The sequence below is a fragment of the Cupressus sempervirens genome, chromosome 1 (genome assembly GCF_028749045.1).
Source record: "Cupressus sempervirens isolate cs-2001-9-10 chromosome 1, ASM2874904v1, whole genome shotgun sequence".
Classification (NCBI taxonomy): Eukaryota; Viridiplantae; Streptophyta; class Pinopsida; order Cupressales; family Cupressaceae; genus Cupressus; species Cupressus sempervirens.
In genome coordinates this window covers 214,625,923-214,647,347 of record NC_143118.1, presented here as the reverse complement: position 1 = coordinate 214,647,347, position 21,425 = coordinate 214,625,923, and the positions used below count along the sequence as shown (strand labels likewise).

General features: G+C 34.3%; 1 pseudogene; it reads right to left on the bottom strand.

The window, feature by feature from the left end:
- Positions 1 to 12,761: 12,761 nt before the first annotated feature.
- On the bottom strand, positions 12,762 to 20,763 carry LOC149576909 (G-type lectin S-receptor-like serine/threonine-protein kinase LECRK3; annotated as a pseudogene).
- Positions 20,764 to 21,425: the final 662 nt, after the last annotated feature.

Genomic DNA, 21,425 nt, shown 5'->3' with positions numbered 1-21,425 from the left:
ATTTGCCTTAACAGCAGTAAAAATTAAAGGAAAATGGTCTGATCCAACTTTTTGAGAAGCCTCCAATTTACAAATAAATTCATTGGTCCAGTTTGGAGATATCAAAGCCCTATCCAATCCAACTTGAATACATTCATTGCCAACCCTTTTGTTTGTCCAAGTGAACTCTAAACCATGGAGATCCATATCTATAAGCCCCTCATTATTGGTAAATTCCAATAAATCCAGCCTCCCCTCAAGCTAACTAGCATTACCACCTTTTTTCTCTTGGTCATAGAGGGGAACATTAAAATCACCCATAAAGAGTCACCTACCATTCTGCTCTTTATTCTTAATATTAGATAAAGTAGTCCAAACCTTTTTCCTTGAATTTCTAGTATTAGGGGCATACATATTGACAATATACCATTCAAAATTCTAGAAAAGGTTAGTCATTTTGACCACCATGAAGTGCTTGCTTTCCTTCAGAACTAATCTAGAAAACAAGGATTTTTTCCAAAGTCTAAGAGTACCTCCTGAAGCCTCATCCAAACTACTAGCTTTTAAACTATAACCCATGAAGGATTTAATATTTTTAGCTCTTTCCTTATCCATCTTAGTTTCCTGAATCAAAAAAATATTCAATTTTTTATCCCTAAAAAAATTATGAACAATGTCCATTTTATGAATACTATTCATCCCCCTAATATTCTAGGTTATGATCTTCATGATAATATTTTAGGGGTAAAATCCAGAATAGTTGCCTATCTTTCATCCGCAATATTTTTTAGGCTTTCAATTTCTCTTGTCTTCCTTGAAGATCTTCTTCCCAATTTTTCTGGTGTCCCCACATTTGGTTTTATCTTTGATTGTTGCTCCATCTTACTACTTCGAGTCTCAATCCTCTTTAAAATTGAGGGATTTTTCTTCTCAGTTTTTTTCCTCTGAATCTATTTTTGTTTTGGATCCTACTCATCCAGGCTAATCTATTCAAGATCCATGTCATTCCCCAAAGGAATTAAGTCCTTACATTGAGGTATTTCAAGAGACTCAGATTCAAATCTTTGAATCTCATAAATTTGACCATCTTCATTTTGCTGAATCTCAGTAGCATCTTCCCCTTATGCATTTCTTGATCTTCCTCATATAGAGCTTCCAAGATATCTTCTTCCTCTATATCTTCCTTATCATCAAGATCTTCCCATTCAGACTCATTCTTTTGGTATATAAAAATTTGCTTCATCGAATCAAGCATAAGATCTCCATTCTTAGGAAAATCAAGTCCCTCCTCCTGCTTTTCAAAATTCAAGGAACTCTTTTTACCTTTCTCAATTTCAGATCTTGGTTTACTGGTATTACCTTTACCATTCTGACTATTAGTTTTTGGTCTCCAAATTTTCTTCAAAGTCTTAACCTCCTTCTTCCTATCCTCCTAAATAATCTTAGCTTGATTTTTACTTTTTGTAAGATAGTTCTTAACCTAATGACCCTATTTTTTACAGGAAAAACGAGTGTTTGGAAGATCCTCATTAGTAACTTCTTGGGTTCTTTTCCCTGATTTTGAAAATATAGCTCCACCTTTTCAGGGAGGTTATTCAAATTAGTCACTTTCACATATAGCCTAGTACTATTCATTTTAGATTTTGTAGCCATAGCCTAATCAATAGCAATAAGTTCCCCAAAGGACCCCGCTATTCCTTTAAAGATTTCTTCATGCCAATATTCCAGAGGGAGGCCCAACAATCTCACCCATATAGGAGTAGTTAATAAAAAAGCATCAGATAAGTCCATGTTTGGCTCCCATTTCTTCATTGTGAGAGTACTTTTGCCTAACATCCATGGTCCTCCACATAGAACCATATTCATGTCCTCCTTACAGTTAAAAAAAAAGGTAGAAATCCATTCACCATTGGGCAATATCAACTTCACCTTGAATAACCCACTTTTGTTTCAACATATTTCTCAAGGTATCAATATCTGGTCTTACCCCCAGAAATTTACCAACCAAAGTATATTGGACATTAAAGTTACAGAAAATTCAACAATCTGATCAAGAATGTAGATTTGGAACTCATCTTTTTGCTAGCAGGATTTCAAAGTCATGGGAGGGAAAGAAGATTTTCCACCGGGTTTCCTACCAAATAACAAAGCCCATGGCCTTTGATCTTCTAGACCTTTATGCCTATTATCCGCTTTTTTATCTTGGGAAGCCTCTGCATTTAGCACATCAACTTGACCAAAATCCTGACAGACCACATGAGGGCTAAGGGACTGACCCAAAGAGGACTCTCAGACCCCACAAATCCCCAAGTCCTCCTCCTCTATAGACTTTTCCAAGGGATCTGTACTACGGTCACTTGTCCCACCTGAGTCTATTCCCCCTACGAGATTCTCCCCTTCCAAGTTCCTGCCCATAACCACGACAAGAAATTCAAAAATGTTCAGATCCATAGTACCTCTGCAAAGTTTGATCAATGGTTATTCTAATCATTCTAACAATTTTCTTAGCTCAATATTTTCACTTCACAAAGTGAATAATAGTTCCATGTTAAGCTATTTATATCCTTCAGCAAATAATCATCGAGTTAACATTAATTCTCAATAGTAAACAATGTGCTTACCTACCTATTATTTTACATTTAATGTCAATGAACCGTATAGCAATGGTCATAATCTTGACATTCTCCTACCTCTATATAAAATCCTTATGCTTGGTTCATGTGTCTTTCTATCAATTTTGAATAGAGGACCTGTGTATGATGTTTTATTTTCACACAGTCCTTCTAAGAATGGTTCATCTTTGTTTTCCATTGAAATATCACCTACAATGGGTGATCTCCCAACCTCTTCATACATGGCCTTTCTCTTGTCACCTTTCTTTGCCCATACCTTATTGTAGTAATATTTTGTGCTTCCTCTATTCTCACAAGTTGAGCATACAAGTGTGTTGAAATTTTTCTTCCAAATAGGACTAAATGTTCTCTAAGACTTATATTTTGTCCATTCTCTTGATGTGCAAACCTTACCCTTGTGTCTATACTTGTCACAGAAGTAAAAGAACTCATCAAACCTTTTCTCATGTATATGAGATCCTCACTCTTGAGAAGAGTGACCATACCAGTGGAATTTGTTGCAATACCCATAGAAGGTATTTTGTGCATTAGGTGCAACCTTTCTATTCCACCACAAATTTGAGGTGTGACCTACTTTACCACAATAATGAAAGGTTAGTTTCTTAGGCTTATTACTTCTAGAAAATGTTTTCCCTTATCTTTGTTTGGTTTGGGTCTTTCTCTAAGATATCTCACCTTTTCAGTCTTGTTGTCTCCTTCATAGTCAAGACTAGTTGTGCTCTAGGTCTTCCTTTTAGCTTTGAGTTTCTTGTCTACCTTCTCAAATCGTTCATTGAAATTTTCATCTTCTCATTCCGCTCACTCGTGTGTCTCAGTTCCTTAGTAAGCTTTTGAATTTGTTGATTCTTTTTTCTGACATTCTCTTCATCCATATTCTTTGTTTCCATTGCTTCACTTAGTACTTTTCATCTTTCTACAGTGCCTGTGTAGTGTCACATTTCTCTTTATGTTCTTGACTTAGCCTTTTTTATGCTTCTTCCAAGTCTTTTTGCAACTTTCTAATGGACTTAATATTTTGTTGTTAGTTGTGAGGTCAAAGACTTTCTCTTGAGATCCATCCATGTCACTATGCTCTTCCATTTTCTTAATGATCTTATGGATTTCACTAAGTCTCTTCATAACCTTCTTTCTCCTCACCAAAGGTTCTCTCAACTTTTCTTTTAGATTCTCAACAATGTTGAGAGCTCCTTCACATAGCCTCTTGTACTTCATGATTATTTCTTAATCTACCCTCAAGATGCTAGGCTTGTATCTATTAGGGTATAGCTCTGATACCGATTTTTGGTCCTAACTAGTATTGAGAGGGGTAGGTGAATCAGTACCATTTCCAAAATTAATTATTCTCTTAACTGTTCTAAATACACTGAGCAAAAACCACTTAAATATTAATATAGTTATGAATGCAATAAAATACAAACATGTAAACTCATACACAAAAGAATTGATCAATGGGCACACAGATTTTGTACATAGAAACCATCAATGAGAGGATGAAAACCATGGTCGGAATAATATATCCACTATCCTTTTAGTGTACATAAAAGGTTGTCTAGTTAAGAGATACATCGTATTCCTTCTAGGAACACATCTGGTTAAGAATGTTAGTTGTCCATTTTTTCCTAGTTTATGAAAATTTTAATAATATTTTTAAATTGAAATATTTTATCAATGTGATATAAGTAATAAGTAGTAATATTTATAAAAATATGACGTTTCTAAATGCATATGTTTAATAAAATAATAGAAAACCATAAAAAATAATTATGAATTAGTAATATATCTCTTTTTTGTCTTACATTAGAAAAATGGCCAATATGACCATCAAATTCTAGGCCTGATTACCATTACCTTTTTAAAAAAATGAACAATGTCAATAATCCTAGGTTTATCCTGTCTAAATTATTTTTTAAAAGTTATAAGAGATAGAGGGTATTTCATACAATAAATGATTACTCTATAATTAGCTTCATCTATTTATTTTAAAATTTTATATTCTTGCATCAAAATTAGAAAAATCAAACTAAAGAATCTCTCTGTTCCATTTTGAAAAGGATAAACTAAATTATATATAAAACCCAAACACAAGCCATCAAATTAAAAAGAATTAAAAGGTAGAAAAATGAGATTGTAGTCAAAATTAGAAACAAGAGGAATAGGTACAAGAATTAGAAACCCAACAAATCATGAAGAAAAATGAAGAACAAATGTTACCAATTTCCAAAAAAAATCTATTGACTTTTTATTTTTTTAAACATGGTAAGTGTACAAACTTAACCACACCCTCAAATATTTGACTATCCTAGTGGTTGCTCATTTTTCACTCATAGAAATTGGGCACTACAACTTATATGCACCTCTTTTGAGGGCATTTCATTTGTATATTAAAGACTTCAAACTATTTAACACTAGTATAAGTGCATATAAGTTTCACTATAGCCACTACCTGGAAGTTGAGGCCATTGTGGGTTCTTTGGATAGTACAAAAGGATCCTTTATCTTGCTAAAAACCAAACCAACCTAGTGAAATCTAGATTAATAAGAACTAGTAAGAAGAAAACACACACCCCTACCATGTATTGCCATCGGACAAGTGATGGATGCCTACCACTGGCAAAATGACATTTAAGAAGTATTTTTCATTCGCTACAAACTACAGTACTAAGTATACGAAATGGTACTTGGGATTGTAACAAATGTCTAGGGGCAATGTAACATTATATTTACATTTCACAGGCACAATGAACCAACAAAAGATCCAGGAGGGGCACCGGCTACGGTGCAACATATTTGCACCGACCGGGCCCCTCCATCCTGACACTCCATTCTTGGCGCAAGTACAAATGTCAGGGCAGTCAGCAAGCACAATCTGTTCATTCTGATTGTCGTATTCTAACTGCGCCGTATGTTATCAAACGTTGCCCTTCGCCCCCCTCAGCCATCCCCTCCGCCATCCAGCTTGCCCAACATGCAATATTTCCCGCCAATGTTTTAAGCATGTAATAATTATGGGAATTAACAACCTATCAAATAACATAAATGTTCGCGTTCAAAGTTGTATATATAGTTTTTTTACGTGGTGTTTTGTCCTCTAGTCAAAAGTTGCTTGTTTGCTTTGCTTTACCTTGTGCCTAAGGATTATGGGTTGCTTTGATTCATAGAAGATAATTCTTATACAATGCTAAGTTTTCAATGGAGTTTGGTTTCTTTGGATCTAGTATCAAAAATCTTTTAATCAGTATTAAAAGTTTGAAGGGTTTTTATTATTATTAAATTTAGGAATTGTAAATTGTATAAGGTTTTTGTTTAGGAAGTGTGTTGTTGGAGTAATTAGAATGTGATCTATTGTTTATCAATCAATTCATTGTATTCCTTTATTCATATAAATTAAATTTAGATGTCACTTTTTAAAATTAGATTAGACTAATAATAGTTTCATTTAATTGAACTAATCTTTATTTTTTTGAGTTAATTAATTTTACTTTCTTAATTTTAGATTGTGTTTCACTTGATTCCTCAAAAAAAAGTGGTCGTCATTTGTAATCATCTAATTTATTTACAAGTTAATCTTAATATCACATTTTTCTTTAGATTTGTAGTTTTTTTTTTTTACATGTGTAGGGTGTTTTGCTAGGAGGCAATGTATGCACTAATGTGGATCTTATCAAAATCTTTCATTCATGCTTGCAATGAAATTATTTAATTTTTAAATTTATAATTAAGGAATAAAGTTATAATGATTATATATTATTTAGTTATTTTTGTTTCAACTATAGAAATTAGATTTAATCTTCTTCAATATAGTCTTTTTATAAAAAAAAATCCTTCTTCAATATAGTCTTAAGGTTTTGTTCATTCTTATCATACCAATTGAGATATCTTCTTTGGTTTTTTGACAAGTTCTATGTTTGATTGTTTAATGTCAATAATGAAATGTTTATGTCTAGCTTGGTCTCACTTGACTTACCTAATTGGCTTGCTTTTCTAGTTTTTTTAAAGGACAAGAGGTGCCTGCAATTCCCTTCACTTAATGAATGACTTAGAGAGATATCTAATCCATAAAATTGTTATGCCTCCGTGTTAAGGATGAAAGTGCCTTAACTTGCCATATTTAATGTCTATCAACTTAGCTTCTAATATTAAGAGGTACCTATATATTTAATTAGTCTCCCTTTGTTTAGCGAATCATAAATCCTCATTTCAATAAATTGACCATAAGATTTCTCATTAATTTTTTTGATGTACTTACTCTCTTTAATGTAGACTTTGAGTTAGCAAGTGGACAAATATTTATTTATTAATGATATTATGTTTCCAAAAAAGGTATTTCAAGCACTAAATGGATGGAATATATACCTATTAAGGATAAATATTTATCTATTTCATAAATTTAATCCTCACAATCTCATATCTTAGAAATAAGAGGTTGTTTTTATTATGTCAAAAAAAATACCCTTTAACTTGGACTAAATAAATAATTAAGAAGTACATTTTGACAATGTCAACTCCTTCCCAACTATATGCTAAAGTTTGTCTTTTTCAATTTATTGTATAATCAAATCACTCATTTTGAAATCAATCAAGGACTAAGGAATAACTAACTTGATAAAAACCAATTCCTTCATTTTATTACTACAAACTAAAGATATATAGAATTTATTGTAACTAGTTTCAAACTTGATATTGTAAACAAATAAATACTATATTACAAAAGTCAAAATTCTCACTTTCAAAATTAATGTTTAAAATATAAGTATCAATTTTCCTACACTTATACTATCTTGACAAATTTTTGTCTCCTACTGTAGATATTTGAAATTTAAGATATTTGCCCAACTGTAGATAATTCGCCCTCTACCATCCCCTTGCCTTTATTTAAATTATATATACTTTGTTCTACAATTTTAAAGAATTCTATATATAATAATATAATAAATATTAATTATATAATAATATAATAAATATTAGTTATATAATAATATAATAAATATTAGTTATTTTAGATAAGTAAATAGAATTTATATTGTTAATTTTTTTTGTTTTAAATATATAGTAATATAGAAATAAAATAAATGTTGTTTATTTTATAGAAGTAATAATTTTTTAAAGAAAAATTAGTTGTTTGAGAGATAAGATTAAATGAACTGATTATTATATTAATTATATTATGAAATTCAATTAATAATTTAGTACATTAAAAAATTAAAAAATATTTTTGCATGAAATATTTAACATATTTAAGATTTCTAACCGATTTTGAAAAAGAAAATAATTTTAAAAATTGAAATGAAATAGTTTAAAATTAATAATTATAATAAATAAATAAATAAAATTTAAAAATATTTTATTTCTTTTATAAATACAACATAAAAATACATATGTTTTCAAACTTGTTTATTTTTTAACATAGATGTTTATGTGTTGTCTCCATTGTCATGTAACATTAATAGTTCCACATTTATTTATTAAACTTATTTAATGACAACAAACTAAGCAAGTATCAATTTGTGATATTCCTCTCAAGATTTAAGTGTGTGATTTTGAGTCAAACTCATTGACCCATGTTTCATGAGTAGTGATTCAACATGAATCTATCTCTCATGAGTATAAATGTAACACTTAGCACTCATTGGATCTAGGTGTTGCTCACTGAGCTGAAGCACCAAGACTTTCTGAGAGGTAACCCATCCTAGTACTACTCCAGCATGAGTGCACTTAATTACGGAGTTTCCTCCATGGAAATGATCTCACACTTATCAAGTATCAATTTTTTGTACAAAATAATTCATAAGACAACCATGTTGAATATAATTTCTTAGATAGTTAACCTACTTAATCATTTCATTTTATATATTCTATATCTTGTCATCTTATTTTCTTCTAAGTAAGAATGAGAAAAATTGCGTGATTCTTAACCATATAAAATGTTACAAAAAAATTACTTAATTTGATCATGTTATTCATAACCATACACATATATGTTACTTCAACATTTGTGTTATTACAATACTAAAGTTGGATCAAGCGTTACATGCTAACTTTAATCAAATAACACATGGAAAGTTCAAGACAACATAGATATATGAAGATGATGAACAACTATTTTACCAAAATATAACTCAAAGCATCATAATGCTTTCACTACAAGACAAAATCAAATCCTTTGTAAAAGCACAAAATCAAGGATGTAATATTTGGATGATAAAATTATACAATATGTTTTGAAAATCCTTCATAGTGAAGCTCTTAGTCTTGACTTATATTAACCTCTCTTCTAATTGGAAGCAATTTTATCACTTCGATAAATTTACAAAAAAGTGTTGATCACCATCCTCCATATAAACATCATCAACACCTGCAAATATATTGTGTTAATAATAAAATTCATTTTCAAACTAAAGACACAATTAATTGAAGTTCATTTCGTATTTTCCTTACCATCTCTACTTTGCATTCTGTTCGTTCTTGCTATTGTTTGATTACGATCAATAAAATATGGTTGCATTCTTTTTTGAATTTTTTGTTGATCATCTAATTCAAAAAAAATATTAACATTTAATATATATCATCAATAAATTTAAAATATACTTGTCAATTTAATACTCATAACTATGTTTATTTCATAACTTCATTACCATATCTAGCTTCTATTGCATCATTTTTTGTTGATGCCTAATTAGATTCAATGGAATCTGGTTGCATGTATTCTTGATTTTTCTGTTCATTATCTAATCCTGCAATAATATGAACATTCAGTATGTAAACTTTGGCCAAATAAATTTACAAACTAAAGACTCATAATTCATTGATTTATATAATGTCATTACCTTGTCTAGTATTTATCACATCCATTGTTGTTAATGTTTGGTTAAGATCAATAGAGAAAGGCAACTTAAGTTGTTGAGCATCTTGTTGATCATCCAAATCTACATAAAAAACTTATATTTAACATTTTAACTTATATAAAATATTCAAGTATAAAATTAATTTATGTAAATAATCTAAACAATATTAAAATTACTATCTACCTACAATAACTTGTTCAAAGGTATGGACAGGGATAGTATTGATCATTAATAGTTGATCTCTAATAATTGTATCTTGTACATGCAAAAGTGGTTAGAACTACGAACCAAGTATTTTATTATAAAAGTAACAAGGACACTTAATAGCTAAAAGCTTACCATTTGGAAACTTCACTTCACCAATTGTTGTATGGTTTAGATTAATGGAGAAAGGTAATTGACGTCGTGGAATACTTTCTCGATCACCCAAACCTACAATGACATATGATTAATACATGAAATGAAAATGAGAATTATTGCTATGTAATTACAAAAATACTTTTTCTTAAAAATACACACACCTTGTTGCCTAATAATATCTCTTTCTTCTTGAATAGCTATATTTGAGCGATGTGTGACCTTTTTCAACTCTACTATTTAAGTTTCTAGAGAGGGATTTATGCTTTTTGTGAATGGAACGACTTTTTTTCATTTTACTTGATGGTGCTATTCGTCTCATGGATATGTTATCTGAGCCAGGGATTGGTTTAAATTTGGAAGATGAAGCAAGAGATGCATGAATTTCTCTAAATTTGTCAACAGATTGACTAAAGATGTCTTTGTCATAATCAGTAGTTGGTAAATTTTTAAGCAATGAATTTAAATAATCAACAGATTTTTGAAACTTATCATTGATAGTAGTAGATAAATTCCAACTATCTGCAATACAAATTTAATGACAAAGTCAAAATTACTGATAATATTGAAATTTCATTAAAAATGATAGTTTTGAGATTTACCAGTTTTGTCACATTCACCAACATTAACCTCAAGCACATCTTGATTTCCAAAAAGTATAGAATCATCTACAATTGAAATATTATGTAATTAATGTTGAGAATCATAAAACTATTTAATATTTAAGTATAAAGATCATATTGATCATTACCAATGACATTAATGTCACGACTCGATCTTCCTATGACTTCCTCATCATCAATGACCAATGGAGTAGAAGCTTCTGTAATTTTTAATGAGACTTATATAGTTAACATAGATTTTTTAAAATAAAATCTAAATAAATTAATGCTAAATTTTAAATGATACTTACCAACAACTTTATCGTGTGTGTTTCTCTTTAGAATATATAACATTTTCAACACATGCTTGCATGTGTTTCCTCTTTTTGCCCATTCACAATCACACACATGCAAATTTGGTCGAAAATTCTTTATGAAATACCATTTTTCTAGAATAGTTTGACTTCTAACTTTATATGTGTTTGGTAGCTGATCATCTTGATAGCAATCAGTATCTGGTATTAATTTAGATCTTTCTAATGCAGTTATGTAATATCTTTCCTTTTTGAAGTTGGTTAAAAATCCAAATTGTTGCAAATATCTTTTATTTTTATAGAATGGCTCTACCCTATGAAGAAGTGTATAGATGAGCCAATCCATTCTTCTTATGCATTTCCTAGAATGGTCACTTAGATGTTGACTCTTGATGTGGGAGTGATATGACTCTATCGAAGCATTAGTTTCTTGATTTGCATGAGGGAAGCTTCGAAAGCTTTTTGCCCACATTGCTAGAAAAACAAACATGACATCTTAGCATATAGAATAATTAATTTAAATTATATAAATTCATAATAAAATATAAAATATAATCTTGATGGTCGTACCAATGTGACTCTCATCATGGCACCAATAATTCTGAAAGTAATTAATTAATTTCTTCTCTTCTTTGAATTCCTCTACGAACTTCATTATCAAATCAGTAATGGCATCTTCATTTTCATGCATTGCATACATTATCTCACCCAGTCTATCAAATATTCTTGTTCCAACATCTTTATTTTTAACAAATCTAGATTATATACAACAATATAGAGTTATGATGTTATGTATGTGATTTTTCATATATTCTAATAAAATATTAACTTACTTGTACACATTTTTCAACCATGCCCTATGCACATGCCAAATGCATAACAACACTTGACACTTAAAGGATAATCTACAAGACAATTAATTATCAAAGTTCATAAGTAGTATTCTAAAAAAAAAAATCTTAAATTGAAACTTGTTTATGCTAAAAATTGGAAAACATATATCTGTATAAACTAAACATTAAAAAATTGCATTCTTCTAACTATAAACTAAGGTTGGAGAAAACCTTATTGCTTCAATCTCGACACTAGCATCATCTGTCATGAATGCTTTCTTTGCTTGGTATTTTAATTTGAATTCTTTTCTTTCAATTAAATTATAAATTTGATAATGATATAGATAGTCATAATTACATTAATAATTATAATTTGATATTACACTTTCAAAAATTTAATACAATCTTCAACATATATTACAATTTAATAATTTTGACATAATCTTCAACAATGAATAAAAAATTTCAACATATAATATATTAATTTTTTAATTATTATTTTATGTAAAAGGTATAAATATACATAATTATATATTCAATATTAAAAGTTATAGAAACTTAGTTAGCTATTTGTAAAATTAAATAATCCATTTTCCAATATTGGGATCTAATTTAAATGTTGGTGGTTTGTTCTAATCTATCATATCATAATTATTTAGGTTTTTCTTTATTTTTGCACAATATTTTAAAACAAATAGAAGGTGACTTGTGAAGGTTTTGAAAAGGAAACTTTGGAACTTTTATGACCTTGAGCTTTATGAAGATGCTTTTATGACTCTTTCGAGCTAGTACATGTATTATATTTATGATGATAATAATAATAATAACTATCGCAAGTTAGCCTTTTAAGAAAAATCTAATAATAAATAAAATTTAAACTTTATATGCACTAAATATTAAATTTGAATTAATCTAAACACTATATTAAATAGTATATAATAGATCTAAACTATAAATCATGTATAATTGAAATTTAATATTATCTATAAAATAAAAATAAAAATAATTTAAATGTATATCGTTATAGTTTTCCTATTAAACAATAGATTTCAATTTATTTTTCTTAACTACATTATTATTTGACTTTTTAAAAATACAAGTACACTATTGTATAAATTTTATCCCTTACACTATAAAAATTTCCAATGTGAAGCTTAGCGTATTCTTATGTTATTTGATAGATTGTTAATTGCCATAATTATTATATGCTTAAAACGTTGGCGGGAAATATTGTGCGTTGGGCAAGCTGGATGGCGGAGGGGATGGCTGAAGGGGGCGGAGGGCAACGTCTGATAACATACGGCGTACATAGAATACGGCAGTCGGAATGAACAGACTGCGCCTGTTGACTGCCCTGACGTTTGTACTTGCGCTGAAGATGGGGTGCCAGGATGGAGGGGCCCGGCCGGTGCAAATATGTTGCACCGTAGCCGGTGCCTCCAGGAGGCGGGGGCACTGCAATCTCCACCGTTCCTTCCATCATCTGAACTACCTTTTTCATAGACGGCCTGAGAGTTGGATCTTCTTGAAAGCACCACAGACCCACCAATACCATTCTCTCTAACTGCCTCGACTCGATTCTCGATATACCATCGCCTCCTACTTGTTGCTGCTCCACAAGATTAGCAAGTGTAACACGCTTCAAACATTCATAGACCCACACGCTCAAAAAGATTTCATTTTCCGGAGCATCTAAGTCCATGCTTTTCCTGCAACAAATAATTTCAAGAAGCATCACTCCAAAGCTGTAAACATCTACTTTGGCAGTAATTGGCATATTATTGACCCACTCGGGCGCAATGTAACCCATTGTGCCCCGAGCTCCAGTCATTGTCCGAGTCTGTTCTGCCCTCAACAGTTTGGCCAAGCCAAAATCAGATATTTTGGGACTGAAGTTTTGATCCAGCAGAATGTTTTGTGGTTTTATGTCGCAATGCAGGATTTGGGTTGTACACTCATCGTGCAAATAGAGAAGCCCTCTTGCTGTCCCTATTGCAATCTGAACTCGTACCCTCCAGTCAAGAAATCCATTGTCTAAAAATAGAGCGGCGCCCAAAGATCCATTGCTCATGTACTCGTACACCAGAAGCCGGTGATTGCCCTCATCGCAGAAGCCGTACAATCGAACCAGATTTTTATGATGGCTTCTCCCGATTGCTGTCATCTCTGTTCTGAACTCCCGCTCCCCTCTTTGTACTTCTTCAACTGATTTATCAACAAGATTTTTCACTGCAATTGCTCTTCCATCCTTTAAGCTCCCCTTGTAAACCTTACCGAAAGCACCCCTTCCTACTTCATCTCTGAATCCTGCTGTTGCCGTCTCTATTTCATTGAAAGAAAAGGCCTTCGAACCCTCAACAACAATGGGATGTTCTGCAGCCTTTCTGATCTTGAGGATGTTGCCGCCACACAAACACACAAGGAAGGCGAGCACAATAAGAGATGAAGAGTAAGCCAGGAGGCTTATGCCGATGCCTACTACAGACTTTCTCCCCCTTCCTTTTCCCTGGTCTGAGGGAGGAGGAGAGAAGGGCAACGGCGTGTTGGTGTCATCTGATCCTTTGACAAAAGCTACTTCGGAAACGTCATCACCTTTGCGGCCGTCGAGCAGAGGCATCCTTTTCTTCCGGCAAACAGAGTCGCGATACGTGACGACGAAACAGAAGCAATCGTTTCTGCAGGCCTCCTGACATTGAGTTTCAGTAACAACCTGCACAACTGAATAGTCTCTACCGCCGCCCCAATTCGTGTTGTCAAGCCGAGACATGGTGCTACTTGCGCTGCAACCCTGCCATGGCCACGACCTTCGCGCGCATCCCTTGAAATGATCTCGGCTGTCGATAAACTCAAAATGAGGAGGACAAGTGCAGTCGGGCTTGTTCTCGCTGTTGCGCTGATAGATGCCGTTGCGTCCACACTAATCCTTCACTTGTGTATGTGAAAAATTTAACTATTGCAGTCACTGATTATTAATCTCTTATCATAAACGACAATTAAACTGTTAAAAATAAATTCTCAGCTACTATCGAAAAATAACACAACTGCAACTTCACTTATAAAATACGTAAAAAAATGCACAACACAATGAACACAATATTTTCGAACAAATTGTCCCTAGAAAAAACCCCTAAGGAAAAACCAGTTCTACAGATGAGAAATTATATTAAACTTCAGCAAATCAAGAGATACAAAATTCTTTGCCTCTTATTGGCAGAACTTTGACAACCTCCTAATTTATCCCGCTGATATTCCCCACTACTATTCCCGCGCTAACACTGCGCCCTTGCTAACATTGCAAACGTTTCTCCAAACTTCTTGTTCTCCAAATGCCCCCTAGACCCCCTTTTATATTACTTTCGTTGGTAAACCAACGATCGAGATTAATTTACAATCGACGGTGGAGATATAAAACAACTTACCAACCCTAACAAAATTGGTTTCTAATTGCTTCTAAAAGAAGTCAATTATTTAATAAATAATTGTCCTTGCTTTATAAAACCAATTTGTTAGCAAAAACAATTAGATACTAAATAATAGCATATGGACAAACAGCTGTCCAAGCTAACAAAACTAACACTCCCTCTTAGCGAGGAAGCTGTTATGCAGGACACCTAACTTATCTCTGAAGAAGATAAATTTTGCCTTCCCCAATGCCTTAGTCAGAATGTCTTCTACCTGCTCCTCTGTAGGTATGTATTGTAGTTGAACAACTCCCCTTTGTACACAATATCTGATGAAGTGATATCTGATATCTATATGTTTAGACTTATCATGAAACACTGGATTCTCAGACAACTTGATACAACTCTGATTGTCACAATGTATCACAGTAGTCTCCACCTTCTGACCAAACAAGGCTACTAACAACTTCTGAAGCCATATAGCTTCAAATGTCACCATGCTAGCTGCTATGTGTTCTACTTCTGCTGAACTTAGAGCCACGGATTTCTGCTTCCTGCTGAACCAAGATACAACTCCTGATCCCAAGTTGAAACAACACTCTGAAGTGCTCCTTTTGTCTGTTGTACTTTCTACCCAATCTGCGTCAATATAGCCTATCAATCTGATACCTTCACCTCGAACATATCTGATCTCATACTCGACTATACCACGCAAGTAACGTAGCACATGCTTAGCTGCTATCCAATGCATTCTCTTTGGTTCAACCATGAATTGACTAAGAGAGTTTACTGCAAATGCTATATCTGGCATAGTGTTGACCAAATACATAAGCGGACCAATCAATTGTCTATATAAAGTGGGATCTACATCCTTCTCCTTAGATGTATCTACCTTCCTCCAATTTGTGATCATGGGTGTAGATATGGCTTTGCAATCCTCCATCTCAAATTTTTTCAAGATTTCAATGCAATATTTTCCTTGACCAAGAAAAATCTCTCTATCTGTCTGCCACACTTCCATGCCTAGAAAGTAGTGCATAAGTCCTAAATCCTTCATCTCGAACTCTTTTGCAAGGTTCCTCTTGCAATCCACTATGAGCCCTAGTGAACCTGTAAGAAATAGGTCATCCACATAAAGAACAAGAATGAGAATCTCACCCCCAACCATCAAGTAGTAGAGGTTAGCATCTGCTTCACTCTTCACAAAGCCTATTTTTTGCAAGTATGTGTCAATGCGCTCATACCACGCTCTAAGAGCCTGCTTGAGTTCGTACAATGCTTTCTTCAATGTGCACACGTGGGTCTCTTTGTTGTGTGCTACAAAGCCTTCTGGTTGTTCTATGTATACCTCCTCCTTCAACTCACCATTAAGGAATGTTGTCTTGACATCCATTTGATGGATTTGCCATCCCATCTGTGCTGCAAGTGAGATTATAGCTCGTATAGAAGTATACCTGGCAACTAGAGCAAATGTCTCCTCATAGTATATTCCCTTCTTCTAAGAGAACCCCTTGCCACGAACCTCGCCTTGTATTTCTCGATGCTACCATCTGCACCGTGTTTTATCTTATAGATCCAACGTGATCCAACTACAACCCTATCTGTTGATCTAGGTACTACCTCCCACACATAATTTTGCATTATTGAAGAATATTCTTCAACCATAGCATCTTGCCATACGTTATGTTCTGCAGCTTTCGGATAGCTAGAAGGCTCACTATCTACCAACTAACTAAATAATGCCACATAGTCATTGAACTTGCCTAGTTGTTTTTGCTGTCTAGTACTCTTCCTAAGAGCTCCCACAAACTCCTAAGTATCCCTTTGTGTATTTGGAACCACATGGTTCCTGCTACCAACTATAGAGGATGAAATGTCAACCTCTAAGTCTTCTAGACGCATTTCCTATTGCACCTGTTGCTCCATACTCTGTGAATCTTCACTAACTGAGTCTACTCTCGTACTGGTAACTGTACTTGAGTTTTGTTGCTCTTGACTTGGTCTTGGAACTTCTATTGGCTGCTCACTCTGATCATCTGCTAGCAAATCTCTGGATCTCCTGAATGCTTTGTCCTCCATGAACTTGACATCCCATCTAACAATAATTCTTTTAGTCCCTAGAATGAAAATCCTATATGCCTTTGAGGTCTCACTGTACCCAACAAAGTACCCCCTCTCTGCAGTCTGATCTAACTTTGTACATGTATCTCCAGGAATATGACAATATGCCAAACTCTTGAATATCCTGAAGTGACTAACATCTGGCTTCTTCCCTGTGAAAGCCTCCTCTGGTGTCATCTTCCCTATCACCTTGTGTGGAACTCTATTCTGAATGTAGAATGTTGTATTACACGCCTCTGCCCATAAGTAACGGGGCATGTCCTGGTCATGTAGCATAGCTCTTGCTGCCTCCAATATAGAACGGTTCTTCCTTTCAGCAACTCCATTCTGCTGTGGATTGTAAGGAACAGTCCATTCTCTCTTGATTCCTTCTCTGGTGCAGAACTCCTAGAAGACATTTCCTTTGTACTCACCTCCATTGTCTGACCGAATAACCTTTATCTTCTTTCCTGTCGAATTCTCCACAAGAGCCTTGAACTCTTGGAATCGACTGAAAACCTCATCCTTAGTCTTCAAGAAGTATATCCAGGTCTTTCTAGAGAAATCATCAATAAAAGTAATATAACACTCATATCCTCTGAGAGATTTCGTCGACATCGGTCCACAAACATCTGAATGTACTGGATCAAAAACACCCTTAGATCTGGTGTCACTCCTTGGAAAAGATGCTTTCGAAAACTTCCCTTACATACATTGTCATGCTCTATGCTCACCTCTGGAACACCTGTCACTATCTCACGAAGCAATCTAAGTGCTCCATGATGAATATGGCCCATCCTCCTATGCCATAGCTCTCCAAGATCTCTAGGATTACTATTGCTCATAAGTGCCTTAGGAGTATCAAACTACAATCTATAAAGGCGACCACTCCTAACTCCAATAGTTATGGGTGATTTCCAATCCTTGTGCTTAATCAACACATTTGTCCCTCTAAAGAGTACATTATACCCCCTATCCTGAAGAACAGATACATAAATCAAATTCATACCTAAGCCTGACACATATAACACATCATGAAGGTCAACTTATCTTTCCATTCTCCCTCTGAAACTGAACAGTTCCTTTCCCAACAGGGTTGAGTTTGGACAAGTTTCTCATAGAAATCTAGATGTTGGTGTCCTCCTCCTTGTAACTGGAGAAGTACTCTCTAACTTCTGTCATATGAAATGACACCCCACTATCTATATACTAAACACATTGTGAGGTTGAGCTAACCATACAAGCTATGAGTGCAAACTCATCTTCCATTCTACTAGAGAGTTCTTCCGCACTTGCTGAAGCTGCCACCTGCTTCTTGCCCTTCTTCCTCTCTGGGCAATCACTGACATAGTGGCCAAACTCGTGACATCCAAAGCACTTGACCTTATAAAGGTCCTTCTTCTTCTTTTCATTTTGTGAATTCGATCCTTTGCTAGATCCCTTGTTTGCTTTCCCTTTACCTGCTAGGGCAACATTCTCTTGTTCCACCTCATTTTTCTGACTCTTGTTGGCCCCATTGACAAGACTTAATCTAAACTCCTCCTGAGTGAAATCAGTCCATAGTCGATCCCAACTCGGTAAAGTATCTCGTCCACTGACAACTTGAACAAAGACACTCCATTGTTTAGTAAACCTATTTAGGGCTATTCTCACTAGCTCGTCATCACTAGGGCTATCTCCAATAGCTGCTAACTCATCCTTGACAAGTCTGAGCTTGGTGAGATAACTTGTGACGTCTTCTCCCTGATTCATCTAGGCATTCTTTAGCTTCTCTCTGAGAATCAACTTCCTATTGGTGGTAGCATTCTGGTATAGATTCAGAATGGCATCCCACATCTTCTTCGCCATATCTAGCTCTGTGATATGTGAAACAATATGATCCTTGACACAATCAAGGATTATCCTCCTCACTTTGGCATCGTCCTTCCTATATGCTGCAAGTTGTGTTGCATCCGTTGGTATAGGTACAACACTGGTAGCATAATCCTTGATACCATTCTCTTCCAACAATAAAGAAATTCTGACCTTCCAGACACCAAAATTTGAGGCACCATCCAATCTATCCTGATCTCTCAAACCAGCTGAAGCCATCTCAAGGGTTTAAAGCAATAATAAATCTAAAGAGATCAAAATTTCTTTCCTAGGGCAAAAACTCTTCTACCCTTAACAATGCTCTGATACCATGTGAAAAATCTAACTATTACAGTCACTGATTATTAATCTCCTATCATAAACGATTATTAAACTGCTAAAAATAAATTTCCAACTAATATCGAAAAATAACACAACTACAACTTCACTTATAAAATACGGAAAGAAATGCACAACACAATGAACACAATATTTTCGAACAAATTGTCCCTGGAAAAAACTCTTAAGGGAAAACCAGTTCTACAGATGAGAAATTATATTAAACTTCAGCAAATCAAGAGATACAAAATTCCTTACTTCTTATTGGCAAAACTTTGACATCCTCCTAATTTATCCCACTGATATTCCCCACTGCTATTCCCGCGCTAACACTGCGCCCTTGCTAACACTGCAAGACTGTTTGCTAACACTACAAACGTTTCTCCAAACTTCTTGTTCTCCAAATGCCCCCTAGACCCCCTTTTATACTACTCTCGTTGGTAAACCAACGGCCGGGATTGATTTACAATTGACGGTGGAAATATAAAACAACTTACCAACCCTAACAAAATTGGTTTCTAGTTGCTTCTAAAAGAAGTCAATTATTTAATAAATAATTGTCCTTGCTTTAACCAATTTGTTAGCAAAAACAATTAGATACTAAATAATAGCATATGAACAAACAGCTGTCCAAGCTAACAAAACTAACAGTATACACGACTGATTCACTGCCTGCCATACAGATGACCACTCGCTACTGTTCCACACATACTGTGTAAGGATTCCATCACTCTCCAGCGTCATTCTATGAAGAATATGAAGGTCCCTGTTTCCGAACCCGCTGGCCGTCACATTCGCCGTCACGTTGGAAACTGTGATGTTGGTGGTGTTTACCAAATACAAGAGCCCACTTGAATCAAAATGTAAGTCCACTTCCTGATTGAATACGCCATTAGCCCAGTAAGCACCTTGTGCCTCGCCCACTCGATCCACGGGATAGAGCACCAAATTGGCGTCTTCTTGCAAGGCGAGCTCGAATCGGCCTGCAGAGAAGTTTGTCGATGAAGCCCTGGAATGCATCGTAGATTTCCACTTGAGAACTAGACCGGGTAAGAGGGTGTCAGTGGGATAATCGAAGGTCTGCCAGATGGGCTCCAAAGAGGCGTTTAACAGCACAAAGTTCCCACTGTCGAGCATTGCAGCCGCGGCAATCTTTTCCGACGGAATAGTAGCGGACCATTTAAGACCTTTTCGGGCATCAGACAGCCTCAGGCCGCTGTTTGTGAGTTGCAGAGTAGACATCTTTCCGACAGGAAGGTCCCTCTGATCCTCCATGACCGTCCAGACCAGAGTTTTATTAGGTATTTTCTCGTACCACACGCCTAAGACGAAGAGAGCTGGCGTGAGCTCGTAGAATCCAAAGGCATACTGACCGTTTGGTGAAACCCATTTGGAATCTTGAGGAGTAAGAGCCGAGCCAAGCTTGATGTTCTGTGTCTGGGCCGATGCGCAGGTGAGCATCAGAAAAACAGGAATAAGAGGAAGTACTGCAGCAGCGGCCATTGCTGGAGCGGAAGGGAAGGAAGGTAATCAGATTGTTGGATGCTTTCCCTTATGTAGCATTCAATCTCATTCGAAATATATTATTCAACACGCAGAAAATTTATGCATTAGACTAGTCTTAGTGCAGTGGGTCAATGATGGATTATATTTCCATTCCACGCGCTGGCTTAACTGAGGTTATTTCGTGGAATCAATAGCCTAAATTATCGACTTTTATTATATAAAATTATCGACTTTTATCGACTTATACAAAATTATCGACTCCCATATACTAAATTATCGACTTTTATTATATACCGGAAGTAGAGCATTTTAACTTTAGACACTTAATTTTATGTTTATTAAAAAATTGCACTCATGAAAATTTTGTTTAATAGTTATTGAAATCAGAATTTCTAATTTTTTATAAGGATATCGGATTTACATTATCAAATCTAGAACTAATAAGCAATGTTTACACGAAGAAGCAACATTTCAAGTTTGTAGATAGGAAATTGGATCTTCTCCAAAAGAATAGTAAAAATAAAAATATCAATTCACTTGATTATAAAAATTAATCTCATAAGATTTCCATAGTCCATCTTGATAATTTTAGTTCTCTTCTAGATTAAACCATGTAATATATTTTGCATCAATGTCTCGAGTCACTCTTTCTGGACCATCATGAGGAT